Source organism: Schistocerca nitens, chromosome 6 (assembly GCF_023898315.1).
Source record: "Schistocerca nitens isolate TAMUIC-IGC-003100 chromosome 6, iqSchNite1.1, whole genome shotgun sequence".
Classification (NCBI taxonomy): Eukaryota; Metazoa; Arthropoda; class Insecta; order Orthoptera; family Acrididae; genus Schistocerca; species Schistocerca nitens.
In genome coordinates, this window is record NC_064619.1 from 614,890,738 (window position 1) to 614,908,414 (window position 17,677).

A 17,677-nucleotide genomic window follows, 5' to 3' on the forward strand; every position below is an offset into this window, starting at 1 on the left:
GAATGACAGGAGGTGCAACGAGCAGCAGTGCGTCTCACACACGCGGCGGTGCGCCCGCTAATTCGGCCGTCGCTCTGCTGGGACGCCGGGCGCGCCCCCCGCGCCGTCCTCGAGGAACTGGCTGTTGCGGAAGGAAGTGCCTACGTCAAATGCGGCCGAAAACTAACATTTTGTGTGTTGGGAGAAAAGCCGAACGCGAATTCTGCCGTGCTCCTACATTACACGAGTGCCAACGGCCATACCATGATAAATACACCGGTTCTCGTCCGATCACCGAAGTTAAGTATCATTGGGCCCGGTTAGTACTTGGATGGGTGACCGCCTGGGAAACCCGGGTGCTGTTGGCTCCCTTCCTTTTTTTTTTTTTTTTATGTCGCTACCCCTGCCAGCCCAATTTTCAAACTACCCTTCTGTTGTGACAACGATGCTTCCTTAAGCCTTTTAAACTACTGTAATGGTACGAAAATGCAGTAATTAACTCAGTTTGGGGGAGAATGTGCTAACCAAGTTTGCCAAGAAGACTTTCAAAACGACAAAACAGTACGAATCGGCAGGTGATTTCTGAAATACGTCAGCGCCTATTGTTGTGTAGGAGTGTAGAGTTCCAAATTTGATTTGTAATCACGAATTTGTCCCTTAGTCGTCTCGTCTCGTCTCGTCCCGCAGACGTTTGTCGTGCTTGCGCTGTCATATGGACCACGACCCGAGCGGCAGCGAGCGGCAGTCGAGCAAAGTCGGGACAAGTCGGGACGGGATACGAATGGTGCGAATGCACTGCAAAGTACGCAGACACCTGGTGCGAGGCGAGGCGAGGCGAGGCGAGGCGAGGCGAGGCGAGGAAGCCCACATCGCTACCAGTGGCGCCCTCCAGCACGACACTGCCACACCCCGCACAGGCCCCCCGCTGGACACCAGGGACAAGATGCGTCCTCCGCTAGTGTCGAAGGCTGCACGCGCCCAGCGAATGACAGGAGGTGCAACGAGCAGCAGTGCGTCTCACACACGCGGCGGTGCGCCCGCTAATTCGGCCGTCGCTCTGCTGGGACGCCGGGCGCGCCCCCCGCGCCGTCCTCGAGGAACTGGCTGTTGCGGAAGGAAGTGCCTACGTCAAATGCGGCCGAAAACTAACATTTTGTGTGTTGGGAGAAAAGCCGAACGCGAATTCTGCCGTGCTCCTACATTACACGAGTGCCAACGGCCATACCATGATAAATACACCGGTTCTCGTCCGATCACCGAAGTTAAGTATCATTGGGCCCGGTTAGTACTTGGATGGGTGACCGCCTGGGAAACCCGGGTGCTGTTGGCTCCCTTCCTTTTTTTTTTTTTTTTATGTCGCTACCCCTGCCAGCCCAATTTTCAAACTACCCTTCTGTTGTGACAACGATGCTTCCTTAAGCCTTTTAAACTACTGTAATGGTACGAAAATGCAGTAATTAACTCAGTTTGGGGGAGAATGTGCTAACCAAGTTTGCCAAGAAGACTTTCAAAACGACAAAACAGTACGAATCGGCAGGTGATTTCTGAAATACGTCAGCGCCTATTGTTGTGTAGGAGTGTAGAGTTCCAAATTTGATTTGTAATCACGAATTTGTCCCTTAGTCGTCTCGTCTCGTCTCGTCCCGCAGACGTTTGTCGTGCTTGCGCTGTCATATGGACCACGACCCGAGCGGCAGCGAGCGGCAGTCGAGCAAAGTCGGGACAAGTCGGGACGGGATACGAATGGTGCGAATGCACTGCAAAGTACGCAGACACCTGGTGCGAGGCGAGGCGAGGCGAGGCGAGGCGAGGCGAGGAAGCCCACATCGCTACCAGTGGCGCCCTCCAGCACGACACTGCCACACCCCGCACAGGCCCCCCGCTGGACACCAGGGACAAGATGCGTCCTCCGCTAGTGTCGAAGGCTGCACGCGCCCAGCGAATGACAGGAGGTGCAACGAGCAGCAGTGCGTCTCACACACGCGGCGGTGCGCCCGCTAATTCGGCCGTCGCTCTGCTGGGACGCCGGGCGCGCCCCCCGCGCCGTCCTCGAGGAACTGGCTGTTGCGGAAGGAAGTGCCTACGTCAAATGCGGCCGAAAACTAACATTTTGTGTGTTGGGAGAAAAGCCGAACGCGAATTCTGCCGTGCTCCTACATTACACGAGTGCCAACGGCCATACCATGATAAATACACCGGTTCTCGTCCGATCACCGAAGTTAAGTATCATTGGGCCCGGTTAGTACTTGGATGGGTGACCGCCTGGGAAACCCGGGTGCTGTTGGCTCCCTTCCTTTTTTTTTTTTTTTTTTTTTATGTCGCTACCCCTGCCAGCCCAATTTTCAAACTACCCTTCTGTTGTGACAACGATGCTTCCTTAAGCCTTTTAAACTACTGTAATGGTACGAAAATGCAGTAATTAACTCAGTTTGGGGGAGAATGTGCTAACCAAGTTTGCCAAGAAGACTTTCAAAACGACAAAACAGTACGAATCGGCAGGTGATTTCTGAAATACGTCAGCGCCTATTGTTGTGTAGGAGTGTAGAGTTCCAAATTTGATTTGTAATCACGAATTTGTCCCTTAGTCGTCTCGTCTCGTCTCGTCCCGCAGACGTTTGTCGTGCTTGCGCTGTCATATGGACCACGACCCGAGCGGCAGCGAGCGGCAGTCGAGCAAAGTCGGGACAAGTCGGGACGGGATACGAATGGTGCGAATGCACTGCAAAGTACGCAGACACCTGGTGCGAGGCGAGGCGAGGCGAGGCGAGGCGAGGCGAGGAAGCCCACATCGCTACCAGTGGCGCCCTCCAGCACGACACTGCCACACCCCGCACAGGCCCCCCGCTGGACACCAGGGACAAGATGCGTCCTCCGCTAGTGTCGAAGGCTGCACGCGCCCAGCGAATGACAGGAGGTGCAACGAGCAGCAGTGCGTCTCACACACGCGGCGGTGCGCCCGCTAATTCGGCCGTCGCTCTGCTGGGACGCCGGGCGCGCCCCCCGCGCCGTCCTCGAGGAACTGGCTGTTGCGGAAGGAAGTGCCTACGTCAAATGCGGCCGAAAACTAACATTTTGTGTGTTGGGAGAAAAGCCGAACGCGAATTCTGCCGTGCTCCTACATTACACGAGTGCCAACGGCCATACCATGATAAATACACCGGTTCTCGTCCGATCACCGAAGTTAAGTATCATTGGGCCCGGTTAGTACTTGGATGGGTGACCGCCTGGGAAACCCGGGTGCTGTTGGCTCCCTTCCTTTTTTTTTTTTTTTTTATGTCGCTACCCCTGCCAGCCCAATTTTCAAACTACCCTTCTGTTGTGACAACGATGCTTCCTTAAGCCTTTTAAACTACTGTAATGGTACGAAAATGCAGTAATTAACTCAGTTTGGGGGAGAATGTGCTAACCAAGTTTGCCAAGAAGACTTTCAAAACGACAAAACAGTACGAATCGGCAGGTGATTTCTGAAATACGTCAGCGCCTATTGTTGTGTAGGAGTGTAGAGTTCCAAATTTGATTTGTAAGTGTAGAGTTCCAAATTTGATTTGTAATCACGAATTTGTCCCTTAGTCGTCTCGTCTCGTCTCGTCCCGCAGACGTTTGTCGTGCTTGCGCTGTCATATGGACCACGACCCGAGCGGCAGCGAGCGGCAGTCGAGCAAAGTCGGGACAAGTCGGGACGGGATACGAATGGTGCGAATGCACTGCAAAGTACGCAGACACCTGGTGCGAGGCGAGGCGAGGCGAGGCGAGGCGAGGCGAGGAAGCCCACATCGCTACCAGTGGCGCCCTCCAGCACGACACTGCCACACCCCGCACAGGCCCCCCGCTGGACACCAGGGACAAGATGCGTCCTCCGCTAGTGTCGAAGGCTGCACGCGCCCAGCGAATGACAGGAGGTGCAACGAGCAGCAGTGCGTCTCACACACGCGGCGGTGCGCCCGCTAATTCGGCCGTCGCTCTGCTGGGACGCCGGGCGCGCCCCCCGCGCCGTCCTCGAGGAACTGGCTGTTGCGGAAGGAAGTGCCTACGTCAAATGCGGCCGAAAACTAACATTTGTGTGTTGGGAGAAAAGCCGAACGCGAATTCTGCCGTGCTCCTACATTACACGAGTGCCAACGGCCATACCATGATAAATACACCGGTTCTCGTCCGATCACCGAAGTTAAGTATCATTGGGCCCGGTTAGTACTTGGATGGGTGACCGCCTGGGAAACCCGGGTGCTGTTGGCTCCCTTCCTTTTTTTTTTTTTTTTTTATGTCGCTACCCCTGCCAGCCCAATTTTCAAACTACCCTTCTGTTGTGACAACGATGCTTCCTTAAGCCTTTTAAACTACTGTAATGGTACGAAAATGCAGTAATTAACTCAGTTTGGGGGAGAATGTGCTAACCAAGTTTGCCAAGAAGACTTTCAAAACGACAAAACAGTACGAATCGGCAGGTGATTTCTGAAATACGTCAGCGCCTATTGTTGTGTAGGAGTGTAGAGTTCCAAATTTGATTTGTAATCACGAATTTGTCCCTTAGTCGTCTCGTCTCGTCTCGTCCCGCAGACGTTTGTCGTGCTTGCGCTGTCATATGGACCACGACCCGAGCGGCAGCGAGCGGCAGTCGAGCAAAGTCGGGACAAGTCGGGACGGGATACGAATGGTGCGAATGCACTGCAAAGTACGCAGACACCTGGTGCGAGGCGAGGCGAGGCGAGGCGAGGAAGCCCACATCGCTACCAGTGGCGCCCTCCAGCACGACACTGCCACACCCCGCACAGGCCCCCCGCTGGACACCAGGGACAAGATGCGTCCTCCGCTAGTGTCGAAGGCTGCACGCGCCCAGCGAATGACAGGAGGTGCAACGAGCAGCAGTGCGTCTCACACACGCGGCGGTGCGCCCGCTAATTCGGCCGTCGCTCTGCTGGGACGCCGGGCGCGCCCCCCGCGCCGTCCTCGAGGAACTGGCTGTTGCGGAAGGAAGTGCCTACGTCAAATGCGGCCGAAAACTAACATTTTGTGTGTTGGGAGAAAAGCCGAACGCGAATTCTGCCGTGCTCCTACATTACACGAGTGCCAACGGCCATACCATGATAAATACACCGGTTCTCGTCCGATCACCGAAGTTAAGTATCATTGGGCCCGGTTAGTACTTGGATGGGTGACCGCCTGGGAAACCCGGGTGCTGTTGGCTCCCTTCCTTTTTTTTTTTTTTTTTTATGTCGCTACCCCTGCCAGCCCAATTTTCAAACTACCCTTCTGTTGTGACAACGATGCTTCCTTAAGCCTTTTAAACTACTGTAATGGTACGAAAATGCAGTAATTAACTCAGTTTGGGGGAGAATGTGCTAACCAAGTTTGCCAAGAAGACTTTCAAAACGACAAAACAGTACGAATCGGCAGGTGATTTCTGAAATACGTCAGCGCCTATTGTTGTGTAGGAGTGTAGAGTTCCAAATTTGATTTGTAATCACGAATTTGTCCCTTAGTCGTCTCGTCTCGTCTCGTCCCGCAGACGTTTGTCGTGCTTGCGCTGTCATATGGACCACGACCCGAGCGGCAGCGAGCGGCAGTCGAGCAAAGTCGGGACAAGTCGGGACGGGATACGAATGGTGCGAATGCACTGCAAAGTACGCAGACACCTGGTGCGAGGCGAGGCGAGGCGAGGCGAGGAAGCCCACATCGCTACCAGTGGCGCCCTCCAGCACGACACTGCCACACCCCGCACAGGCCCCCCGCTGGACACCAGGGACAAGATGCGTCCTCCGCTAGTGTCGAAGGCTGCACGCGCCCAGCGAATGACAGGAGGTGCAACGAGCAGCAGTGCGTCTCACACACGCGGCGGTGCGCCCGCTAATTCGGCCGTCGCTCTGCTGGGACGCCGGGCGCGCCCCCCGCGCCGTCCTCGAGGAACTGGCTGTTGCGGAAGGAAGTGCCTACGTCAAATGCGGCCGAAAACTAACATTTTGTGTGTTGGGAGAAAAGCCGAACGCGAATTCTGCCGTGCTCCTACATTACACGAGTGCCAACGGCCATACCATGATAAATACACCGGTTCTCGTCCGATCACCGAAGTTAAGTATCATTGGGCCCGGTTAGTACTTGGATGGGTGACCGCCTGGGAAACCCGGGTGCTGTTGGCTCCCTTCCTTTTTTTTTTTTTTTTATGTCGCTACCCCTGCCAGCCCAATTTTCAAACTACCCTTCTGTTGTGACAACGATGCTTCCTTAAGCCTTTTAAACTACTGTAATGGTACGAAAATGCAGTAATTAACTCAGTTTGGGGGAGAATGTGCTAACCAAGTTTGCCAAGAAGACTTTCAAAACGACAAAACAGTACGAATCGGCAGGTGATTTCTGAAATACGTCAGCGCCTATTGTTGTGTAGGAGTGTAGAGTTCCAAATTTGATTTGTAATCACGAATTTGTCCCTTAGTCGTCTCGTCTCGTCTCGTCCCGCAGACGTTTGTCGTGCTTGCGCTGTCATATGGACCACGACCCGAGCGGCAGCGAGCGGCAGTCGAGCAAAGTCGGGACAAGTCGGGACGGGATACGAATGGTGCGAATGCACTGCAAAGTACGCAGACACCTGGTGCGAGGCGAGGCGAGGCGAGGCGAGGCGAGGCGAGGCGAGGAAGCCCACATCGCTACCAGTGGCGCCCTCCAGCACGACACTGCCACACCCCGCACAGGCCCCCCGCTGGACACCAGGGACAAGATGCGTCCTCCGCTAGTGTCGAAGGCTGCACGCGCCCAGCGAATGACAGGAGGTGCAACGAGCAGCAGTGCGTCTCACACACGCGGCGGTGCGCCCGCTAATTCGGCCGTCGCTCTGCTGGGACGCCGGGCGCGCCCCCCGCGCCGTCCTCGAGGAACTGGCTGTTGCGGAAGGAAGTGCCTACGTCAAATGCGGCCGAAAACTAACATTTTGTGTGTTGGGAGAAAAGCCGAACGCGAATTCTGCCGTGCTCCTACATTACACGAGTGCCAACGGCCATACCATGATAAATACACCGGTTCTCGTCCGATCACCGAAGTTAAGTATCATTGGGCCCGGTTAGTACTTGGATGGGTGACCGCCTGGGAAACCCGGGTGCTGTTGGCTCCCTTCCTTTTTTTTTTTTTTTTATGTCGCTACCCCTGCCAGCCCAATTTTCAAACTACCCTTCTGTTGTGACAACGATGCTTCCTTAAGCCTTTTAAACTACTGTAATGGTACGAAAATGCAGTAATTAACTCAGTTTGGGGGAGAATGTGCTAACCAAGTTTGCCAAGAAGACTTTCAAAACGACAAAACAGTACGAATCGGCAGGTGATTTCTGAAATACGTCAGCGCCTATTGTTGTGTAGGAGTGTAGAGTTCCAAATTTGATTTGTAATCACGAATTTGTCCCTTAGTCGTCTCGTCTCGTCTCGTCCCGCAGACGTTTGTCGTGCTTGCGCTGTCATATGGACCACGACCCGAGCGGCAGCGAGCGGCAGTCGAGCAAAGTCGGGACAAGTCGGGACGGGATACGAATGGTGCGAATGCACTGCAAAGTACGCAGACACCTGGTGCGAGGCGAGGCGAGGCGAGGCGAGGCGAGGCGAGGCGAGGAAGCCCACATCGCTACCAGTGGCGCCCTCCAGCACGACACTGCCACACCCCGCACAGGCCCCCCGCTGGACACCAGGGACAAGATGCGTCCTCCGCTAGTGTCGAAGGCTGCACGCGCCCAGCGAATGACAGGAGGTGCAACGAGCAGCAGTGCGTCTCACACACGCGGCGGTGCGCCCGCTAATTCGGCCGTCGCTCTGCTGGGACGCCGGGCGCGCCCCCCGCGCCGTCCTCGAGGAACTGGCTGTTGCGGAAGGAAGTGCCTACGTCAAATGCGGCCGAAAACTAACATTTTGTGTGTTGGGAGAAAAGCCGAACGCGAATTCTGCCGTGCTCCTACATTACACGAGTGCCAACGGCCATACCATGATAAATACACCGGTTCTCGTCCGATCACCGAAGTTAAGTATCATTGGGCCCGGTTAGTACTTGGATGGGTGACCGCCTGGGAAACCCGGGTGCTGTTGGCTCCCTTCCTTTTTTTTTTTTTTTTTATGTCGCTACCCCTGCCAGCCCAATTTTCAAACTACCCTTCTGTTGTGACAACGATGCTTCCTTAAGCCTTTTAAACTACTGTAATGGTACGAAAATGCAGTAATTAACTCAGTTTGGGGGAGAATGTGCTAACCAAGTTTGCCAAGAAGACTTTCAAAACGACAAAACAGTACGAATCGGCAGGTGATTTCTGAAATACGTCAGCGCCTATTGTTGTGTAGGAGTGTAGAGTTCCAAATTTGATTTGTAATCACGAATTTGTCCCTTAGTCGTCTCGTCTCGTCTCGTCCCGCAGACGTTTGTCGTGCTTGCGCTGTCATATGGACCACGACCCGAGCGGCAGCGAGCGGCAGTCGAGCAAAGTCGGGACAAGTCGGGACGGGATACGAATGGTGCGAATGCACTGCAAAGTACGCAGACACCTGGTGCGAGGCGAGGCGAGGCGAGGCGAGGCGAGGCGAGGAAGCCCACATCGCTACCAGTGGCGCCCTCCAGCACGACACTGCCACACCCCGCACAGGCCCCCCGCTGGACACCAGGGACAAGATGCGTCCTCCGCTAGTGTCGAAGGCTGCACGCGCCCAGCGAATGACAGGAGGTGCAACGAGCAGCAGTGCGTCTCACACACGCGGCGGTGCGCCCGCTAATTCGGCCGTCGCTCTGCTGGGACGCCGGGCGCGCCCCCCGCGCCGTCCTCGAGGAACTGGCTGTTGCGGAAGGAAGTGCCTACGTCAAATGCGGCCGAAAACTAACATTTTGTGTGTTGGGAGAAAAGCCGAACGCGAATTCTGCCGTGCTCCTACATTACACGAGTGCCAACGGCCATACCATGATAAATACACCGGTTCTCGTCCGATCACCGAAGTTAAGTATCATTGGGCCCGGTTAGTACTTGGATGGGTGACCGCCTGGGAAACCCGGGTGCTGTTGGCTCCCTTCCTTTTTTTTTTTTTTTTTTATGTCGCTACCCCTGCCAGCCCAATTTTCAAACTACCCTTCTGTTGTGACAACGATGCTTCCTTAAGCCTTTTAAACTACTGTAATGGTACGAAAATGCAGTAATTAACTCAGTTTGGGGGAGAATGTGCTAACCAAGTTTGCCAAGAAGACTTTCAAAACGACAAAACAGTACGAATCGGCAGGTGATTTCTGAAATACGTCAGCGCCTATTGTTGTGTAGGAGTGTAGAGTTCCAAATTTGATTTGTAATCACGAATTTGTCCCTTAGTCGTCTCGTCTCGTCTCGTCCCGCAGACGTTTGTCGTGCTTGCGCTGTCATATGGACCACGACCCGAGCGGCAGCGAGCGGCAGTCGAGCAAAGTCGGGACAAGTCGGGACGGGATACGAATGGTGCGAATGCACTGCAAAGTACGCAGACACCTGGTGCGAGGCGAGGCGAGGCGAGGCGAGGCGAGGCGAGGAAGCCCACATCGCTACCAGTGGCGCCCTCCAGCACGACACTGCCACACCCCGCACAGGCCCCCCGCTGGACACCAGGGACAAGATGCGTCCTCCGCTAGTGTCGAAGGCTGCACGCGCCCAGCGAATGACAGGAGGTGCAACGAGCAGCAGTGCGTCTCACACACGCGGCGGTGCGCCCGCTAATTCGGCCGTCGCTCTGCTGGGACGCCGGGCGCGCCCCCCGCGCCGTCCTCGAGGAACTGGCTGTTGCGGAAGGAAGTGCCTACGTCAAATGCGGCCGAAAACTAACATTTTGTGTGTTGGGAGAAAAGCCGAACGCGAATTCTGCCGTGCTCCTACATTACACGAGTGCCAACGGCCATACCATGATAAATACACCGGTTCTCGTCCGATCACCGAAGTTAAGTATCATTGGGCCCGGTTAGTACTTGGATGGGTGACCGCCTGGGAAACCCGGGTGCTGTTGGCTCCCTTCCTTTTTTTTTTTTTTTTTTTTTATGTCGCTACCCCTGCCAGCCCAATTTTCAAACTACCCTTCTGTTGTGACAACGATGCTTCCTTAAGCCTTTTAAACTACTGTAATGGTACGAAAATGCAGTAATTAACTCAGTTTGGGGGAGAATGTGCTAACCAAGTTTGCCAAGAAGACTTTCAAAACGACAAAACAGTACGAATCGGCAGGTGATTTCTGAAATACGTCAGCGCCTATTGTTGTGTAGGAGTGTAGAGTTCCAAATTTGATTTGTAATCACGAATTTGTCCCTTAGTCGTCTCGTCTCGTCTCGTCCCGCAGACGTTTGTCGTGCTTGCGCTGTCATATGGACCACGACCCGAGCGGCAGCGAGCGGCAGTCGAGCAAAGTCGGGACAAGTCGGGACGGGATACGAATGGTGCGAATGCACTGCAAAGTACGCAGACACCTGGTGCGAGGCGAGGCGAGGCGAGGCGAGGAAGCCCACATCGCTACCAGTGGCGCCCTCCAGCACGACACTGCCACACCCCGCACAGGCCCCCCGCTGGACACCAGGGACAAGATGCGTCCTCCGCTAGTGTCGAAGGCTGCACGCGCCCAGCGAATGACAGGAGGTGCAACGAGCAGCAGTGCGTCTCACACACGCGGCGGTGCGCCCGCTAATTCGGCCGTCGCTCTGCTGGGACGCCGGGCGCGCCCCCCGCGCCGTCCTCGAGGAACTGGCTGTTGCGGAAGGAAGTGCCTACGTCAAATGCGGCCGAAAACTAACATTTTGTGTGTTGGGAGAAAAGCCGAACGCGAATTCTGCCGTGCTCCTACATTACACGAGTGCCAACGGCCATACCATGATAAATACACCGGTTCTCGTCCGATCACCGAAGTTAAGTATCATTGGGCCCGGTTAGTACTTGGATGGGTGACCGCCTGGGAAACCCGGGTGCTGTTGGCTCCCTTCCTTTTTTTTTTTTTTTTTTTTTATGTCGCTACCCCTGCCAGCCCAATTTTCAAACTACCCTTCTGTTGTGACAACGATGCTTCCTTAAGCCTTTTAAACTACTGTAATGGTACGAAAATGCAGTAATTAACTCAGTTTGGGGGAGAATGTGCTAACCAAGTTTGCCAAGAAGACTTTCAAAACGACAAAACAGTACGAATCGGCAGGTGATTTCTGAAATACGTCAGCGCCTATTGTTGTGTAGGAGTGTAGAGTTCCAAATTTGATTTGTAATCACGAATTTGTCCCTTAGTCGTCTCGTCTCGTCTCGTCCCGCAGACGTTTGTCGTGCTTGCGCTGTCATATGGACCACGACCCGAGCGGCAGCGAGCGGCAGTCGAGCAAAGTCGGGACAAGTCGGGACGGGATACGAATGGTGCGAATGCACTGCAAAGTACGCAGACACCTGGTGCGAGGCGAGGCGAGGCGAGGCGAGGAAGCCCACATCGCTACCAGTGGCGCCCTCCAGCACGACACTGCCACACCCCGCACAGGCCCCCCGCTGGACACCAGGGACAAGATGCGTCCTCCGCTAGTGTCGAAGGCTGCACGCGCCCAGCGAATGACAGGAGGTGCAACGAGCAGCAGTGCGTCTCACACACGCGGCGGTGCGCCCGCTAATTCGGCCGTCGCTCTGCTGGGACGCCGGGCGCGCCCCCCGCGCCGTCCTCGAGGAACTGGCTGTTGCGGAAGGAAGTGCCTACGTCAAATGCGGCCGAAAACTAACATTTTGTGTGTTGGGAGAAAAGCCGAACGCGAATTCTGCCGTGCTCCTACATTACACGAGTGCCAACGGCCATACCATGATAAATACACCGGTTCTCGTCCGATCACCGAAGTTAAGTATCATTGGGCCCGGTTAGTACTTGGATGGGTGACCGCCTGGGAAACCCGGGTGCTGTTGGCTCCCTTCCTTTTTTTTTTTTTTTTATGTCGCTACCCCTGCCAGCCCAATTTTCAAACTACCCTTCTGTTGTGACAACGATGCTTCCTTAAGCCTTTTAAACTACTGTAATGGTACGAAAATGCAGTAATTAACTCAGTTTGGGGGAGAATGTGCTAACCAAGTTTGCCAAGAAGACTTTCAAAACGACAAAACAGTACGAATCGGCAGGTGATTTCTGAAATACGTCAGCGCCTATTGTTGTGTAGGAGTGTAGAGTTCCAAATTTGATTTGTAATCACGAATTTGTCCCTTAGTCGTCTCGTCTCGTCTCGTCCCGCAGACGTTTGTCGTGCTTGCGCTGTCATATGGACCACGACCCGAGCGGCAGCGAGCGGCAGTCGAGCAAAGTCGGGACAAGTCGGGACGGGATACGAATGGTGCGAATGCACTGCAAAGTACGCAGACACCTGGTGCGAGGCGAGGCGAGGCGAGGCGAGGCGAGGCGAGGCGAGGAAGCCCACATCGCTACCAGTGGCGCCCTCCAGCACGACACTGCCACACCCCGCACAGGCCCCCCGCTGGACACCAGGGACAAGATGCGTCCTCCGCTAGTGTCGAAGGCTGCACGCGCCCAGCGAATGACAGGAGGTGCAACGAGCAGCAGTGCGTCTCACACACGCGGCGGTGCGCCCGCTAATTCGGCCGTCGCTCTGCTGGGACGCCGGGCGCGCCCCCCGCGCCGTCCTCGAGGAACTGGCTGTTGCGGAAGGAAGTGCCTACGTCAAATGCGGCCGAAAACTAACATTTTGTGTGTTGGGAGAAAAGCCGAACGCGAATTCTGCCGTGCTCCTACATTACACGAGTGCCAACGGCCATACCATGATAAATACACCGGTTCTCGTCCGATCACCGAAGTTAAGTATCATTGGGCCCGGTTAGTACTTGGATGGGTGACCGCCTGGGAAACCCGGGTGCTGTTGGCTCCCTTCCTTTTTTTTTTTTTTTTTTATGTCGCTACCCCTGCCAGCCCAATTTTCAAACTACCCTTCTGTTGTGACAACGATGCTTCCTTAAGCCTTTTAAACTACTGTAATGGTACGAAAATGCAGTAATTAACTCAGTTTGGGGGAGAATGTGCTAACCAAGTTTGCCAAGAAGACTTTCAAAACGACAAAACAGTACGAATCGGCAGGTGATTTCTGAAATACGTCAGCGCCTATTGTTGTGTAGGAGTGTAGAGTTCCAAATTTGATTTGTAATCACGAATTTGTCCCTTAGTCGTCTCGTCTCGTCTCGTCCCGCAGACGTTTGTCGTGCTTGCGCTGTCATATGGACCACGACCCGAGCGGCAGCGAGCGGCAGTCGAGCAAAGTCGGGACAAGTCGGGACGGGATACGAATGGTGCGAATGCACTGCAAAGTACGCAGACACCTGGTGCGAGGCGAGGCGAGGCGAGGCGAGGAAGCCCACATCGCTACCAGTGGCGCCCTCCAGCACGACACTGCCACACCCCGCACAGGCCCCCCGCTGGACACCAGGGACAAGATGCGTCCTCCGCTAGTGTCGAAGGCTGCACGCGCCCAGCGAATGACAGGAGGTGCAACGAGCAGCAGTGCGTCTCACACACGCGGCGGTGCGCCCGCTAATTCGGCCGTCGCTCTGCTGGGACGCCGGGCGCGCCCCCCGCGCCGTCCTCGAGGAACTGGCTGTTGCGGAAGGAAGTGCCTACGTCAAATGCGGCCGAAAACTAACATTTTGTGTGTTGGGAGAAAAGCCGAACGCGAATTCTGCCGTGCTCCTACATTACACGAGTGCCAACGGCCATACCATGATAAATACACCGGTTCTCGTCCGATCACCGAAGTTAAGTATCATTGGGCCCGGTTAGTACTTGGATGGGTGACCGCCTGGGAAACCCGGGTGCTGTTGGCTCCCTTCCTTTTTTTTTTTTTTTTTTTTTTATGTCGCTACCCCTGCCAGCCCAATTTTCAAACTACCCTTCTGTTGTGACAACGATGCTTCCTTAAGCCTTTTAAACTACTGTAATGGTACGAAAATGCAGTAATTAACTCAGTTTGGGGGAGAATGTGCTAACCAAGTTTGCCAAGAAGACTTTCAAAACGACAAAACAGTACGAATCGGCAGGTGATTTCTGAAATACGTCAGCGCCTATTGTTGTGTAGGAGTGTAGAGTTCCAAATTTGATTTGTAATCACGAATTTGTCCCTTAGTCGTCTCGTCTCGTCTCGTCCCGCAGACGTTTGTCGTGCTTGCGCTGTCATATGGACCACGACCCGAGCGGCAGCGAGCGGCAGTCGAGCAAAGTCGGGACAAGTCGGGACGGGATACGAATGGTGCGAATGCACTGCAAAGTACGCAGACACCTGGTGCGAGGCGAGGCGAGGCGAGGCGAGGAAGCCCACATCGCTACCAGTGGCGCCCTCCAGCACGACACTGCCACACCCCGCACAGGCCCCCCGCTGGACACCAGGGACAAGATGCGTCCTCCGCTAGTGTCGAAGGCTGCACGCGCCCAGCGAATGACAGGAGGTGCAACGAGCAGCAGTGCGTCTCACACACGCGGCGGTGCGCCCGCTAATTCGGCCGTCGCTCTGCTGGGACGCCGGGCGCGCCCCCCGCGCCGTCCTCGAGGAACTGGCTGTTGCGGAAGGAAGTGCCTACGTCAAATGCGGCCGAAAACTAACATTTTGTGTGTTGGGAGAAAAGCCGAACGCGAATTCTGCCGTGCTCCTACATTACACGAGTGCCAACGGCCATACCATGATAAATACACCGGTTCTCGTCCGATCACCGAAGTTAAGTATCATTGGGCCCGGTTAGTACTTGGATGGGTGACCGCCTGGGAAACCCGGGTGCTGTTGGCTCCCTTCCTTTTTTTTTTTTTTTTATGTCGCTACCCCTGCCAGCCCAATTTTCAAACTACCCTTCTGTTGTGACAACGATGCTTCCTTAAGCCTTTTAAACTACTGTAATGGTACGAAAATGCAGTAATTAACTCAGTTTGGGGGAGAATGTGCTAACCAAGTTTGCCAAGAAGACTTTCAAAACGACAAAACAGTACGAATCGGCAGGTGATTTCTGAAATACGTCAGCGCCTATTGTTGTGTAGGAGTGTAGAGTTCCAAATTTGATTTGTAATCACGAATTTGTCCCTTAGTCGTCTCGTCTCGTCTCGTCCCGCAGACGTTTGTCGTGCTTGCGCTGTCATATGGACCACGACCCGAGCGGCAGCGAGCGGCAGTCGAGCAAAGTCGGGACAAGTCGGGACGGGATACGAATGGTGCGAATGCACTGCAAAGTACGCAGACACCTGGTGCGAGGCGAGGCGAGGCGAGGCGAGGCGAGGCGAGGCGAGGAAGCCCACATCGCTACCAGTGGCGCCCTCCAGCACGACACTGCCACACCCCGCACAGGCCCCCCGCTGGACACCAGGGACAAGATGCGTCCTCCGCTAGTGTCGAAGGCTGCACGCGCCCAGCGAATGACAGGAGGTGCAACGAGCAGCAGTGCGTCTCACACACGCGGCGGTGCGCCCGCTAATTCGGCCGTCGCTCTGCTGGGACGCCGGGCGCGCCCCCCGCGCCGTCCTCGAGGAACTGGCTGTTGCGGAAGGAAGTGCCTACGTCAAATGCGGCCGAAAACTAACATTTTGTGTGTTGGGAGAAAAGCCGAACGCGAATTCTGCCGTGCTCCTACATTACACGAGTGCCAACGGCCATACCATGATAAATACACCGGTTCTCGTCCGATCACCGAAGTTAAGTATCATTGGGCCCGGTTAGTACTTGGATGGGTGACCGCCTGGGAAACCCGGGTGCTGTTGGCTCCCTTCCTTTTTTTTTTTTTTTTTTATGTCGCTACCCCTGCCAGCCCAATTTTCAAACTACCCTTCTGTTGTGACAACGATGCTTCCTTAAGCCTTTTAAACTACTGTAATGGTACGAAAATGCAGTAATTAACTCAGTTTGGGGGAGAATGTGCTAACCAAGTTTGCCAAGAAGACTTTCAAAACGACAAAACAGTACGAATCGGCAGGTGATTTCTGAAATACGTCAGCGCCTATTGTTGTGTAGGAGTGTAGAGTTCCAAATTTGATTTGTAATCACGAATTTGTCCCTTAGTCGTCTCGTCTCGTCTCGTCCCGCAGACGTTTGTCGTGCTTGCGCTGTCATATGGACCACGACCCGAGCGGCAGCGAGCGGCAGTCGAGCAAAGTCGGGACAAGTCGGGACGGGATACGAATGGTGCGAATGCACTGCAAAGTACGCAGACACCTGGTGCGAGGCGAGGCGAGGCGAGGCGAGGCGAGGCGAGGCGAGGAAGCCCACATCGCTACCAGTGGCGCCCTCCAGCACGACACTGCCACACCCCGCACAGGCCCCCCGCTGGACACCAGGGACAAGATGCGTCCTCCGCTAGTGTCGAAGGCTGCACGCGCCCAGCGAATGACAGGAGGTGCAACGAGCAGCAGTGCGTCTCACACACGCGGCGGTGCGCCCGCTAATTCGGCCGTCGCTCTGCTGGGACGCCGGGCGCGCCCCCCGCGCCGTCCTCGAGGAACTGGCTGTTGCGGAAGGAAGTGCCTACGTCAAATGCGGCCGAAAACTAACATTTTGTGTGTTGGGAGAAAAGCCGAACGCGAATTCTGCCGTGCTCCTACATTACACGAGTGCCAACGGCCATACCATGATAAATACACCGGTTCTCGTCCGATCACCGAAGTTAAGTATCATTGGGCCCGGTTAGTACTTGGATGGGTGACCGCCTGGGAAACCCGGGTGCTGTTGGCTCCCTTCCTTTTTTTTTTTTTTTTTTATGTCGCTACCCCTGCCAGCCCAATTTTCAAACTACCCTTCTGTTGTGACAACGATGCTTCCTTAAGCCTTTTAAACTACTGTAATGGTACGAAAATGCAGTAATTAACTCAGTTTGGGGGAGAATGTGCTAACCAAGTTTGCCAAGAAGACTTTCAAAACGACAAAACAGTACGAATCGGCAGGTGATTTCTGAAATACGTCAGCGCCTATTGTTGTGTAGGAGTGTAGAGTTCCAAATTTGATTTGTAATCACGAATTTGTCCCTTAGTCGTCTCGTCTCGTCTCGTCCCGCAGACGTTTGTCGTGCTTGCGCTGTCATATGGACCACGACCCGAGCGGCAGCGAGCGGCAGTCGAGCAAAGTCGGGACAAGTCGGGACGGGATACGAATGGTGCGAATGCACTGCAAAGTACGCAGACACCTGGTGCGAGGCGAGGCGAGGCGAGGCGAGGAAGCCCACATCGCTACCAGTGGCGCCCTCCAGCACGACACTGCCACACCCCGCACAGGCCCCCCGCTGGACACCAGGGACAAGATGCGTCCTCCGCTAGTGTCGAAGGCTGCACGCGCCCAGCGAATGACAGGAGGTGCAACGAGCAGCAGTGCGTCTCACACACGCGGCGGTGCGCCCGCTAATTCGGCCGTCGCTCTGCTGGGACGCCGGGCGCGCCCCCCGCGCCGTCCTCGAGGAACTGGCTGTTGCGGAAGGAAGTGCCTACGTCAAATGCGGCCGAAAACTAACATTTTGTGTGTTGGGAGAAAAGCCGAACGCGAATTCTGCCGTGCTCCTACATTACACGAGTGCCAACGGCCATACCATGATAAATACACCGGTTCTCGTCCGATCACCGAAGTTAAGTATCATTGGGCCCGGTTAGTACTTGGATGGGTGACCGCCTGGGAAACCCGGGTGCTGTTGGCTCCCTTCCTTTTTTTTTTTTTTTATGTCGCTACCCCTGCCAGCCCAATTTTCAAACTACCCTTCTGTTGTGACAACGATGCTTC

General features: G+C 55.0%; 19 non-coding genes across 19 annotated transcripts; all 19 read left to right on the top strand.

Annotated features, from left to right (window-relative positions):
- The first annotated feature begins 228 nt into the window (after positions 1-228).
- Positions 229-347, top strand: LOC126263809 (5S ribosomal RNA). The gene has a single exon (XR_007546898.1). It is a non-coding gene; the product is annotated as a 5S ribosomal RNA (ribosomal RNA).
- Positions 348-1,190: 843 nt separating this feature from the next.
- Positions 1,191-1,309, top strand: LOC126263820 (5S ribosomal RNA). The gene has a single exon (XR_007546899.1). It is a non-coding gene; the product is annotated as a 5S ribosomal RNA (ribosomal RNA).
- An 838-nt stretch (positions 1,310-2,147) lies between these two features.
- On the top strand, positions 2,148-2,266 carry LOC126263831 (5S ribosomal RNA). Its single transcript, XR_007546900.1, has one exon. It is a non-coding gene; the product is annotated as a 5S ribosomal RNA (ribosomal RNA).
- An 843-nt stretch (positions 2,267-3,109) lies between these two features.
- Positions 3,110-3,228, top strand: LOC126263842 (5S ribosomal RNA). The gene has a single exon (XR_007546901.1). It is a non-coding gene; the product is annotated as a 5S ribosomal RNA (ribosomal RNA).
- An 865-nt stretch (positions 3,229-4,093) lies between these two features.
- On the top strand, positions 4,094-4,212 carry LOC126263853 (5S ribosomal RNA). Its single transcript, XR_007546902.1, has one exon. It is a non-coding gene; the product is annotated as a 5S ribosomal RNA (ribosomal RNA).
- Positions 4,213-5,042: 830 nt separating this feature from the next.
- On the top strand, positions 5,043-5,161 carry LOC126263865 (5S ribosomal RNA). The gene has a single exon (XR_007546903.1). It is a non-coding gene; the product is annotated as a 5S ribosomal RNA (ribosomal RNA).
- An 830-nt stretch (positions 5,162-5,991) lies between these two features.
- LOC126263877 (5S ribosomal RNA) lies at positions 5,992-6,110 on the top strand. Its single transcript, XR_007546904.1, has one exon. It is a non-coding gene; the product is annotated as a 5S ribosomal RNA (ribosomal RNA).
- Positions 6,111-6,953: 843 nt separating this feature from the next.
- On the top strand, positions 6,954-7,072 carry LOC126263889 (5S ribosomal RNA). Its single transcript, XR_007546906.1, has one exon. It is a non-coding gene; the product is annotated as a 5S ribosomal RNA (ribosomal RNA).
- An 843-nt stretch (positions 7,073-7,915) lies between these two features.
- LOC126263901 (5S ribosomal RNA) lies at positions 7,916-8,034 on the top strand. The gene has a single exon (XR_007546907.1). It is a non-coding gene; the product is annotated as a 5S ribosomal RNA (ribosomal RNA).
- Positions 8,035-8,873: 839 nt separating this feature from the next.
- Positions 8,874-8,992, top strand: LOC126263912 (5S ribosomal RNA). The gene has a single exon (XR_007546908.1). It is a non-coding gene; the product is annotated as a 5S ribosomal RNA (ribosomal RNA).
- An 840-nt stretch (positions 8,993-9,832) lies between these two features.
- LOC126263924 (5S ribosomal RNA) lies at positions 9,833-9,951 on the top strand. Its single transcript, XR_007546909.1, has one exon. It is a non-coding gene; the product is annotated as a 5S ribosomal RNA (ribosomal RNA).
- Positions 9,952-10,784: 833 nt separating this feature from the next.
- On the top strand, positions 10,785-10,903 carry LOC126263935 (5S ribosomal RNA). The gene has a single exon (XR_007546910.1). It is a non-coding gene; the product is annotated as a 5S ribosomal RNA (ribosomal RNA).
- Positions 10,904-11,736: 833 nt separating this feature from the next.
- Positions 11,737-11,855, top strand: LOC126263946 (5S ribosomal RNA). The gene has a single exon (XR_007546911.1). It is a non-coding gene; the product is annotated as a 5S ribosomal RNA (ribosomal RNA).
- An 843-nt stretch (positions 11,856-12,698) lies between these two features.
- LOC126263958 (5S ribosomal RNA) lies at positions 12,699-12,817 on the top strand. The gene has a single exon (XR_007546912.1). It is a non-coding gene; the product is annotated as a 5S ribosomal RNA (ribosomal RNA).
- An 830-nt stretch (positions 12,818-13,647) lies between these two features.
- On the top strand, positions 13,648-13,766 carry LOC126263970 (5S ribosomal RNA). Its single transcript, XR_007546913.1, has one exon. It is a non-coding gene; the product is annotated as a 5S ribosomal RNA (ribosomal RNA).
- An 834-nt stretch (positions 13,767-14,600) lies between these two features.
- LOC126263982 (5S ribosomal RNA) lies at positions 14,601-14,719 on the top strand. Its single transcript, XR_007546914.1, has one exon. It is a non-coding gene; the product is annotated as a 5S ribosomal RNA (ribosomal RNA).
- An 843-nt stretch (positions 14,720-15,562) lies between these two features.
- LOC126263993 (5S ribosomal RNA) lies at positions 15,563-15,681 on the top strand. The gene has a single exon (XR_007546915.1). It is a non-coding gene; the product is annotated as a 5S ribosomal RNA (ribosomal RNA).
- Positions 15,682-16,526: 845 nt separating this feature from the next.
- On the top strand, positions 16,527-16,645 carry LOC126264006 (5S ribosomal RNA). Its single transcript, XR_007546917.1, has one exon. It is a non-coding gene; the product is annotated as a 5S ribosomal RNA (ribosomal RNA).
- An 830-nt stretch (positions 16,646-17,475) lies between these two features.
- Positions 17,476-17,594, top strand: LOC126264018 (5S ribosomal RNA). The gene has a single exon (XR_007546918.1). It is a non-coding gene; the product is annotated as a 5S ribosomal RNA (ribosomal RNA).
- Positions 17,595-17,677: the final 83 nt, after the last annotated feature.